This window comes from Nerophis ophidion, linkage group LG21 (genome assembly GCF_033978795.1).
Source record: "Nerophis ophidion isolate RoL-2023_Sa linkage group LG21, RoL_Noph_v1.0, whole genome shotgun sequence".
Taxonomy (NCBI): domain Eukaryota; kingdom Metazoa; phylum Chordata; class Actinopteri; order Syngnathiformes; family Syngnathidae; genus Nerophis; species Nerophis ophidion.
In genome coordinates this window covers 19058743-19069880 of record NC_084631.1, presented here as the reverse complement: position 1 = coordinate 19069880, position 11138 = coordinate 19058743, and positions in this window count along the sequence as shown.

The following is an 11138-nucleotide window of genomic DNA, read 5'->3' as shown; positions in this document are numbered from 1 at the left end:
ATGATGTCAAATATTATGACGACATACCTGAGCTTTATTTACGGAAATTGTGTGAGCCTATGGCTTTACATTTTGTTACACACACACACACACACACACACACACATATATATATATATATATATGTAGGTGTGTGAAAAAATCACAAGACTACTTCATCTCTACAGATCTGTTTCATGAGGGGTTCCCTCAATCATCAGGAGATTTTAATGGAAGCATTCACATACAATGGTTTATATAGAGCACAGAGTGGGTGGGTAAAAGCAGGCGTAGGGTGTGGTGATTGGCTCATGTGTTACCTAGGAGGTGTTTCCGCCTGTGGCGGCATGTTGAAATGATTTCACTGCGCTTGTTGAGGGATGATAGCTCTGGATGATATATAATAAACAGTTTCTCTTTTAAGCACAAGTTGCATCTTTTATTACCACTGTTGTAAGGTGTGCTGGATGCAAGAATTTGCCATGTTATTGAATATTCAACATTATTGTCTTTGAGGTTCCAAATGTGTTTGCTGAGTTCGGTAGAATTCTGCAAAGTCTGGTTTCTAAAGGAGGCGTTGTGATTATTCCATCTTGTTTTGAACGCTCCTTCGGTTAATCCTACGTACGTGTCGGATGTGTTAATGTCCTTGCGTATTACCTTTGCTTGGTAAACGACTGATGTCTGTAAGCACCTTCCGTTGAGAGGGCAATCAGGTTTCTTGCGACAGTTACATTCATTATTGGTTTCAGAGTCGTTTAGTCTGGGGGTAGGCAGTCCTTTTGCAATTGCTTTGTTGTGGTTTGAAATGATTTGTTGCATGTTATTCATACAGGTGTAGCTCAATTTAATGTTGTTCTTGTTGAATATTTTTCTTAGGGTGTTGCCTTTGGGGAAGTGTTTGTCGATCAGAGTGAGGAACTTGCGGCCGATGTTGGTTGAGACGTCTTTGCTGAATGGCGGATTGTACCAGATGATGTTGTTTCGTTTTCTGCTCTTTTTTGGTTGGTTTCCTGGGGTGGGTTCATAGGTGAGGGTGAAGTTGTATCCGCTTTCATCAAGTGCTTTCTGGTACGGGGGGGTTGCTTGGTCGGATTCAGCTTTGCTGGATGACAGCATCGATAGCCTTTTATTAATTCCGGTAGGTATTCTTTTCGTGGTGGTGGGTGGGTGGTTGCTGTCGTGGTGCACGTATTGGAGTGTTGTGTTGGGTTTCGTAAATGGTTGGTAGCTGTTATTTCTCAGGTTGAAAGTGACGTCGAGGAAGTTGACGGTTTGCTTGTTGGCTTCAATCGTGATCCGTAGGCCGTTTTCTTTGAAGATTTGGCATATGCGCTTCTTGGTGTTCTCGCTGCTCCTTGGCGAGGCGCGGCACACTGCCAGTCCATCATCACGGTAAATACCAAGGTTCAGGTTGAGGCTAGCAAGCTGGGAGAGGAGGAAACTCCCAACAAGTTCGCACGTTTCTGCTCCGTCAAAACTCCCCATAGTAACGTCAAATGTTGAATTGTTCTTTTTTTGCCATGGTGTACTGTTGTGGATGAGTATGGAGTTCTTTGCGTGGATGATGATGTTTCTTTCGTTGCCTGTGATTGAGTCGTAGTCCGAGGCGAAGTTTAGTGCTTGGGTCAGTAGGTCTTGCGTGATGGAAGGGTAAAATTCTTCGATGTCGAAGGAGATAAAGTTGTGTTGTTGTTTGTCTTGGATGTTGTTGAACCATTTGATTACTGCTGCTGTATTTCTCCATTGGTTGAGTGGTGTTTTGTCCTTGATTTTTGCGTTGATTCTGTCCAGGATTATTTTGCTGATTTTTCCTATTTCGGATTTAGTTGGGTTTATTAGTTGGCATGTTGGGTTATTTGCGAAGTTGGGTTTGTGGTCCTTCAGTGTGATGAAGGCTTCTTTGTTGGCTGTGGCGTCCCCCCTGTCCTCAATGTCCAGTTCGGTTGCGATCCGCTTGTTTTCCAGGTGGATGTTCTGTAAAGTGTTGGGTTGCGCTTTTTTGTATGATTTGGTGATGCTTTTGTCCAGTAAAGAGTTATGTTCTGGTATGTCCATTCTGTAGAAGTTTCTGGTTTTATCGGCGGCTATGATGAGGTTGCTTACTTTCTTGATGCGCTCCGTGTCATTTTTCAGCTTGGTGAGGAATGGGTTGCGGGCTGGCTTAAATTTGACTGATTGTATCATTTTGAGCATGTCGTTCTCAAAGTCCTTTAATTCCTTAATGCCTCAATCACAGGCAACGAAAGAAACATCATCATCCACGCAAAGAACTCCATACTCATCCACAACAGTACACCATGGCAAAAAAAGAACAATTCAACATTTGACGTTACTATGGGGAGTTTTGACGGAGCAGAAACGTGCGAACTTGTTGGGAGTTTCCTCCTCTCCCAGCTTGCTAGCCTCAACCTGAACCTTGGTATTTACCGTGATGATGGACTGGCAGTGTGCCGCGCCTCGCCAAGGAGCAGCGAGAACACCAAGAAGCGCATATGCCAAATCTTCAAAGAAAACGGCCTACGGATCACGATTGAAGCCAACAAGCAAACCGTCAACTTCCTCGACGTCACTTTCAACCTGAGAAATAACAGCTACCAACCATTTACGAAACCCAACACAACACTCCAATACGTGCACCACGACAGCAACCACCCACCCACCACCACGAAAAGAATACCTACCGGAATTAATAAAAGGCTATCGATGCTGTCATCCAGCAAAGCTGAATTCGACCAAGCAACCCCCCCGTACCAGAAAGCACTTGATGAAAGCGGATACAACTTCACCCTCACCTATGAACCCACCCCAGGAAACCAACCAAAAAAGAGCAGAAAACGAAACAACATCATCTGGTACAATCCGCCATTCAGCAAAGACGTCTCAACCAACATCGGCCGCAAGTTCCTCACTCTGATCGACAAACACTTCCCCAAAGGCAACACCCTAAGAAAAATATTCAACAAGAACAACATTAAATTGAGCTACAGCTGTATGAATAACATGCAACAAATCATTTCAAACCACAACAAAGCAATTGCAAAAGGACTGCCTACCCCCAGACTAAACGACTCTGAAACCAATAATGAATGTAACTGTCGCAAGAAACCTGATTGCCCTCTCAACGGAAGGTGCTTACAGACATCAGTCGTTTACCAAGCAAAGGTAATACGCAAGGACATTAACACATCCGACACGTACGTAGGATTAACCGAAGGAGCGTTCAAAACAAGATGGAATAATCACAACGCCTCCTTTAGAAACCAGACTTTGCAGAATTCTACCGAACTCAGCAAACACATTTGGAACCTCAAAGACAATAATGTTGAATATTCAATAACATGGCAAATTCTTGCATCCAGCACACCTTACAACAGTGGTAATAAAAGATGCAACTTGTGCTTAAAAGAGAAACTGTTTATTATATATCATCCAGAGCTATCATCCCTCAACAAGCGCAGTGAAATCATTTCAACATGCCGCCACAGGCGGAAACACCTCCTAGGTAACACATGAGCCAATCACCACACCCTACGCCTGCTTTTACCCACCCACTCTGTGCTCTATATAAACCATTGTATGTGAATGCTTCCATTAAAATCTCCTGATGATTGAGGGAACCCCTCATGAAACAGATCTGTAGAGATGAAGTAGTCTTGTGATTTTTTCCCACACCTACATATTGCGCTCTACCACGGTATCGAGCACTATTCTCCGGATAATCCAATCAAGACATATATATATATATATATATATATATATATATATATACATATATATATATATATGTATATATGTATATATATATATATATATATATATGTATATATATATATATATATATATATGTATATATATATATATATATATATATATATATATATATATATATATATATATATATATATATATATATATATATATATATATATATATATATATATATATATATATATGTCCTCCACAAGAGAGAGTGGGACATAGAAGAAAAAGAAAAGAAACGGCAGATCAACTCGTCTAAAAAGGGAGTCTATTTAAAGGCTAGAGTATACAAATGAGTTTTAAGGTGAGACTTAAATGCTTCTACTGAGGTGGCATCTCGAACTGTTACCGGGAGGGCACAATACAATCGGCAAGATAGGATGGAGCTAGACCGTGTAGTATTTTATACGTAAGTAGTAAAACCTTAAAGTCACATCTTAAGTGCACAGGAAGCCAGTGCAGGTGAGCCAGTACAGGCGTAATGTGATCAAACTTTCTTGTTCTTGTCAAAAGTCTAGCAGCCGCATTTTGTACCAACTGTAATCTTTTAATGCTAGACATGGGGAGACCCGAAAATAATACGTTACAGTAGTCGAGGCGAGACGTAACAAACGCATGGATAATGATCTCAGCGTCTTTAGTGGACAAAATGGAGCGAATTTTAGCGATATTACGGAGATGAAAGAAGGCCGTTTTAGTAACGCTTTTAATGTGTGCCTCAAAGGAGAGAGTTGGGTCAAAGATAATACCCAGATTCTTTACCGTGTCGCCTTGTTTAATTGTTTGGTTGTCAAATGTTAGAGTTGTATTATTAAATAGAGTTCGGTGTCTAGCAGGACCGATAATCAGCATTTCCGTTTTTTTGGCGTTGAGTTGCAAAAAGTTAGCGGACATCCATTGTTTAATTTCATTAAGACACGCCTCCAGCTGACTACAATCCGGCGTGTTGGTCAGCTTTAGGGGCATGTAGAGTTGGGTGTCATCAGCATAGCAGTGAAAGCTAACACCGTATTTGCGTATGATGTCACCTAGCGGCGGCATGTATATATATATGTATATATATATATATATATATATATATATATATATATATATATATATATATATATATATATATATATGCGTGGGTTCCCTCTGGGTACTCCGGCTTCCTCCCACTTCCAAAGACATGCACCTGGGGATAGGTTGATTGGCAACACTAAATCGGCCCTAGTGTGTGAATGTGAGTGTGAATGTTGTCTGTCTATCTGTGTTGGCCCTGCGATGAGGTGGCGACTTGTCCAGGGTGTACCCCGCCTTCCGCCCGATTGTAGCTGAGATAGGCGCCAGCGCCCCCCGCAACCCCGAACGGGAATAAGCGGCAGAAAATGGATGGATGGATGGATATACATATACATATACATATACATATACATATACATGTTTATATGTATATATACAGTGGGGCAAAAAAGTATTTAGTCAGCCACCGATTGTGCAAGTTCTCCCACTTAAAATGATGACAGAGGTCTGTAATTTTCATCATGTGAGAGACAGAATGTGAAAAAAAAATCCAGGAATTCACATTGTAGGAATTTTAAAGAGTTTATTTCTAAATTATGGTGGAAAATAAGTATTTGGTCAACCATTCGAAGCTCTCACTGATGGAAGGAGGTTTTGGCTCAAAATCTCACGATACATGGCCCCATTCATTCTTTCCTTAACACGGATCAATCGTCCTGTCCCCTTAGCAGAAAAACAGCCCCAAAGCATGATGTTTCCACCCCCATGCTTCACAATAGGTGTGGTGTTCTTGGGATGCAACTCAGTATTCTTTTTCTTCCAAACACGACGAGTTGAGTTTATACCAAAAAGTTCTAAAATGGATACATGGATGATTATAGCAGAGGATTGGGAGAATGTCATGTGGTCAGATGAAACCAAAATAGAAATTTTTGGTATAAACTCAACTTGTCGTTGATTATATGTAAGTGTTGCATAGTATAAATAAAGGTTTATAAAGTAAAAAAAAAAAAAAACAAACAAAAAAAAACTTGCCTGAGCTTTTTCAATCACACCTAGGAAAAAAATTGTTTGGTACTTTGATCAAATTTTGGGAGGTTTTGGAAGAATTTTGTTTTGGAAATAATGCATTGTGTCACGCTTGTGTTTTTTGGATTAAGTTAGGGCTGGGCAATATATATATATATATATATATATATATATATATATATATATATATATATATATATATATATAAAATGACTATATCGTGATATTTGAGTATACGTTCTCACACAGTTGCCTTTAGCTGCGGGCATTACACTGCATGCGTTTCCACCTCTTTCTTGTCTCTCTTTCTCACAGAGACTTAAAAGAAGCGCACCTTCTTACATATGTCACGTGTGCAAAGTCACACGCTCCCGCGCAGCAGAGAGGTAGCGACATGGTAACGTTAGCTGTGATGCTAACGGTGCGTTGCGAGTGGTAATACGAGAAAGGGAAGGTGCGAATCTGGTAACAAATGAAGGAAGAATTAATTCCCAAGAAAAACAGAAAGGGGTCCATCGTCTCGCGGTGGTTTGGTTTCAAGTGGGAATGTTTTGAACAATTATGCGGCAAAAACGTTGCTACAAAAAGTAGCACCAGTGCTAATGTAGCATCCTTTGAAAAGTCACTCGCTAGAGAATAAGGCGTGCTTGAAACTCCGCATGTCAACATCTCCGTTCGGTGCCACACCAACAAAATGCAGAAGTAACTATTTCCAGATCAACACCGTATGAAAAAAATTGTCAACAGGAGATAACGTCCGCAGGAACCTACCACATAGCGAAAGACATACACTTTTTGATTTCCCATAATGCAGCTAATTTTTATTTGACATTTATGGAAATATGTTGTGTGACATCATACACAAAAGTGCACTTTATTCGTTTAAACTATTGTAGTGGCGTTATGTTTAAAAGTGCATTTTAATTTAGTCTCCTCTCTGAGCTGCTACCTTACCGTGGTAGAGGAGTTTGCGTGTCCCCATGATCCTAGGAGCTATGTTGTCTGGGGGGCTTTCATGCCCCCTGGTAGGGTCTCCCAAGACAAACAGGTCCTAGGTGAGTGATCAGACAAAGAGCAGCTCAAAGACTTCTATGGAATTACAACAAAATGAACTCAGACTTCCCTCGCCCGGACGCGGGTCACCGGGGCCCCGCTCTGGAGCCAGGCCCGGAGTTGGGGCACGATGGCGAGCGCCTGGTGGCCGGGCCTGTCCCCATGGGGCCCGGCCTGGCACAGCCCGAAGAGGCAACGTGGGTCATCCCTCCAATGGGCTCACCACTCATAGGAGGGGCCATAGAGATGCATTGTGAGCTGGGCGGAAGCCGAAGGCAGGACACTTGGCGGTCCGATCCTCGGCTACAGAAGCTAGCTCTTGGGACGTGGAACGTCACCTCACTGGGGGGGAAGGAGCCTGAGCTAGTCCGCGAGGTAGAGAAGTTCCGGCTGGATATAGTCGGACTCACCTCGACGCATAGCAAGGGCTCTGGAACCAGTTCTCTCGAGAGGGATTGGACCCTCTTCCACTCTGGCGTTGCCGGCAGTGAGAGGCGACGGGCTGGTGTGGCAATTCTCGTTTCCCCCCGGCTCAAAGCCTGCACGTTTGAGTTCAACCCAGTGGACGAGAGGGTAGCTTCCCTTCGCCTTCGGGTGGGGGGACGGGTCCTGACTGTTGTTTGTGCTTACACACCAAACAGCAGTTCAGAATACCCACCCTTTTTGGGAACGCTCGAGGGAGTACTGGAAAGCGCTCCCCCGGGTGATTCCCTTGTCCTACTGGGAGACTTCAACGCTCATGTTGGCAACGACAGTGAAACCTGGAGAGGCGTGATTGGGAAGAATGGTCGCCCGGATCTAAACCCGAGTGGTGTTTTGTTATTGGACTTTTGTGCTCGTCACGGATTGTCCATAACGAACACCATGTTCAAACATAAGGGTGTCCATATGTGCACTTGGCACCAGGACACCCTAGGCCGCAGTTCCATGATCGACTTTGTAGTTGTGTCATCGGATTTGGGGCCTTATGTTTTGGACACTCGGGTGAAGAGCTTTCTACCGATCACCACCTGGTGGTGAGTTGACAGACCTGGCAGGCCCAAACGCATTGTGAGGGTCTGCTGGGAACGTCTGGCAGAGTCTCCTGTCAGAGAGAGTTTCAATTCACACCTCCGGGAGAACTTTGAACATGTCACGAGGGAGGTGCGGGATATTGAGTCCGAGTGGACCATGTTCCGAACCTCTATTGTCGAGGCGGCTGATTGGAGCTGTGGCCACAAGGTTGTTGGTGCCTGTCGTGGCGGTAATCCCAGAACCCGTTGGTGGACACCAGCAGTGAGGGATGCCGTCAAGCTGAAGAAGGAGTCCTATCGGGTTCTTTTGGCTCATAGGACTCCGGAGGCAGTGGACGGGTACCGACGGGCCAAGCGGTGTGCAGCTTTAGCGGTCGCGGAGGCAAAAACTCGGACATGGGAAGAGTTCGGGGAAGCCATGGAAAACGACTTATATACGGATTCGAAGCGATTCTGGACCACCATACGCCGCCTCAGGAAGGGGAAGCAGTGCGCTATCAACACCGTGTATGGTGCGGATGGTGTTCTGCTGACTTCGACTGCGGATGTTGTGGATCGGTGGAGGGAATACTTCGAAGACCTCCTCAATCCCACAAACACGTCTTCCTTTGAGGAAGCGGTGCCTGGGGAATCTGTAGTGGACTCTCCTATTTCTCAGGCTGAGGTCGCTGAGGTAGTTAAAAAGCTCCTCGGCGGCAAGGCCCCGGGGGTGGACGAGATCCGCCCGGAGTTCCTTAAGGCTCTGGATGCTGTGGGGCTGTCTTGTTTGACAAGACTCTGCAGCATCGCGTGGACATCGGGGGCGGTACCTCTGGATTGGCAGACCGGGGTGGTGGTCCCTCTCTTTAAGAAGGGGGACCGGAGGGTGTGTTCCAACTATCGTGGGATCACACTCCTCAGCCTTCCCGGTAAGGTTTATTCAGGTGTACTGGAGAGGAGGCTTCGCCGGATAGTTGAACCTCGGATTCAGGAGGAACAGTGTGGTTTTCGTCCTGGTCGTGGAACTGTGGACCAGCTCTGTACTCTCGGCAGGGTTTTTGAGGGTGCATGGGAGTTTGCCCAACCAGTCTACATGTGCTTTGTGGACTTGGAGAAGGCATTCGACCGTGTCCCTCGGGAAGTCCTGTGGGGAGTGCTCAGAGAGTATGGGGTACCGGACTGTCTTATTGTGGCAGTCCGCTCCCTGTATGATCAGTGTCAGAGCTTGGTCCGCATTGCCGGCAGTAAGTCGGACACATTTCCAGTGAGGATTGGACTCCGCCAAGGCTGTCCTTTGTCACCGATTCTGTTCATAACTTTTATGGACAGAATTTCTCGGCGCAGCCAAGGCGTTGAGGGGTTCCGGTTTGGTGGCCACGGGATTAGGTCTCTGCTTTTTGCAGATGATGTGGTCCTGATGGCTTCATCTGACCGGGATCTTCAGCTCTCACTGGATCGGTTTGCAGCTGAGTGTGAAGCGACCGGAATGAGAATCAGCACCTCCAAGTCCGAGTCCATGGTTCTCGCCCGTAAAAGGGTGGAGTGCCATCTCCGGGTTGGGGAGGAGACCCTGCCCCAAGTGGAGGAGTTCAAGTACCTAGGAGTCTTGTTCACGAGTGGGGGAAGAGTGGATCGTGAGATCGACAGGCGGATCGGTGCGGCGTCTTCAGTAATGCGGACATTGTATCGATCCGTTGTGGTGAAGAAGGAGCTGAGCCGGAAGGCAAAGCTCTCAATTTACCGGTCGATCTACGTTCCCATCCTCACCAATGGTCATGAGCTTTGGGTCATGACTGAAAGGATAAGATCACGGGTACAAGCGGCCAAAAGGAGTTTCCTCCGCCGTGTGGCGGGGCTCTCCCTTAGAGATAGGGTGAGAAGCTCTGCCATCCGGGAGGAACTCAAAGTAAAGCCGCTGCTCCTCCACATCGAGAGGAGCCAGATGAGGTGGTTCGGGCATCTGGTCAGGATGCCACCCGAACGCCTCCCTAGGGAGGTGTTTAGGGCACGTCCAGCTGGTAGGAGGCCACGGGGAAGACCCAGGACACGTTGGGAAGACTATGTCTCCCGGCTGGCCTGGGAACGCCTCGGGATCCCCCGGGAAGAGCTAGACGAAGTGGCTGGAGATAGGCTGCTTAGGCTGCTGCCCCCGCGACCCGACCTCGGATAAGTGGAAGATGATGGATGGATGGATGGATTTTAATTTAGTGCTGTTTTGATAGTCATCTTAGTGACATCATTCACAAAAGTGCACTCATAGCTTGTTTTAAAATGTCTCTGACAAACTTGCACTTTCTGTTTTGGAAATGACAAGAATGTTTGTGCCACTGCTTAATAACTATTTAGTAAATATAGTTTTGGTAAATTGACTTAGTTGTGATTTCTATCTCTGCATGAAAGTTTAAAATAATTATATTAATGAAGTATAAACAAGAAAGTTTTAATGTTGACACATAGAATCATGATACTGGTGTGATTATATGCATCAAGTGTTCATTCAAGGCTAAGGCCAAATATGGAGGTATAAATCGTGTATCGTGACATGGCCTAAAAATATCGAGATATTAATACAAGGTAATATCACTCAGCCATAGATTAAGTGTAATCTGGATCTAAAATGTAAAAAAATAATTCTTGATGTGCACTTTGGTACGGTTCACCTCGCGTAATGAGTGGGTCGATCCAAACATTGACAATGTCTGTATCTATTAGACTACCATGAACCATTACATATGCAAGTATGCAGTATGTTACAGTATATTGTACCGCGTCACAAATGAAAAACAATGATTACACTGCAGTGAACCAAATTTATACAAGGGTAGAATTTATTTCAAATATTTTTCAGTACAAACTGCAACTTTCAACAATTTAAATATATTCATTTCAATATGAAAATATTTTGTTTAATTACAGAAAAATCCTTTATACATTTTTTAGAGCAAAACATTCAATGAACAATTCCAAAAAATATCTGCTCCAAGCATTGTATACATTGACCTAATATTTATATTGAATTTAATTATTCTGTAGCCTTTACAGGAAGTACAAAACAGACGTGCCCGATATTACATGTCGCTATGGCGTATTTTTTGTTACGTACATCTCTGTACAGTAATCTCTGTTACTCTACACATATGCACACAATTATGTGCAGATACATTATGTTGAAGTTTAGGGGGTCAAATTACAGATCAGCGTTTCTGGATGTTGTTGATAAATGGCTTTTGCTTTGCATAGTAGAGCTTTAACTTGCACTTTGAAGCATTTTAAAGGGGTCAAATTACAACTCAAAGAGGCAAAAATGGCATTTTTTAGGTA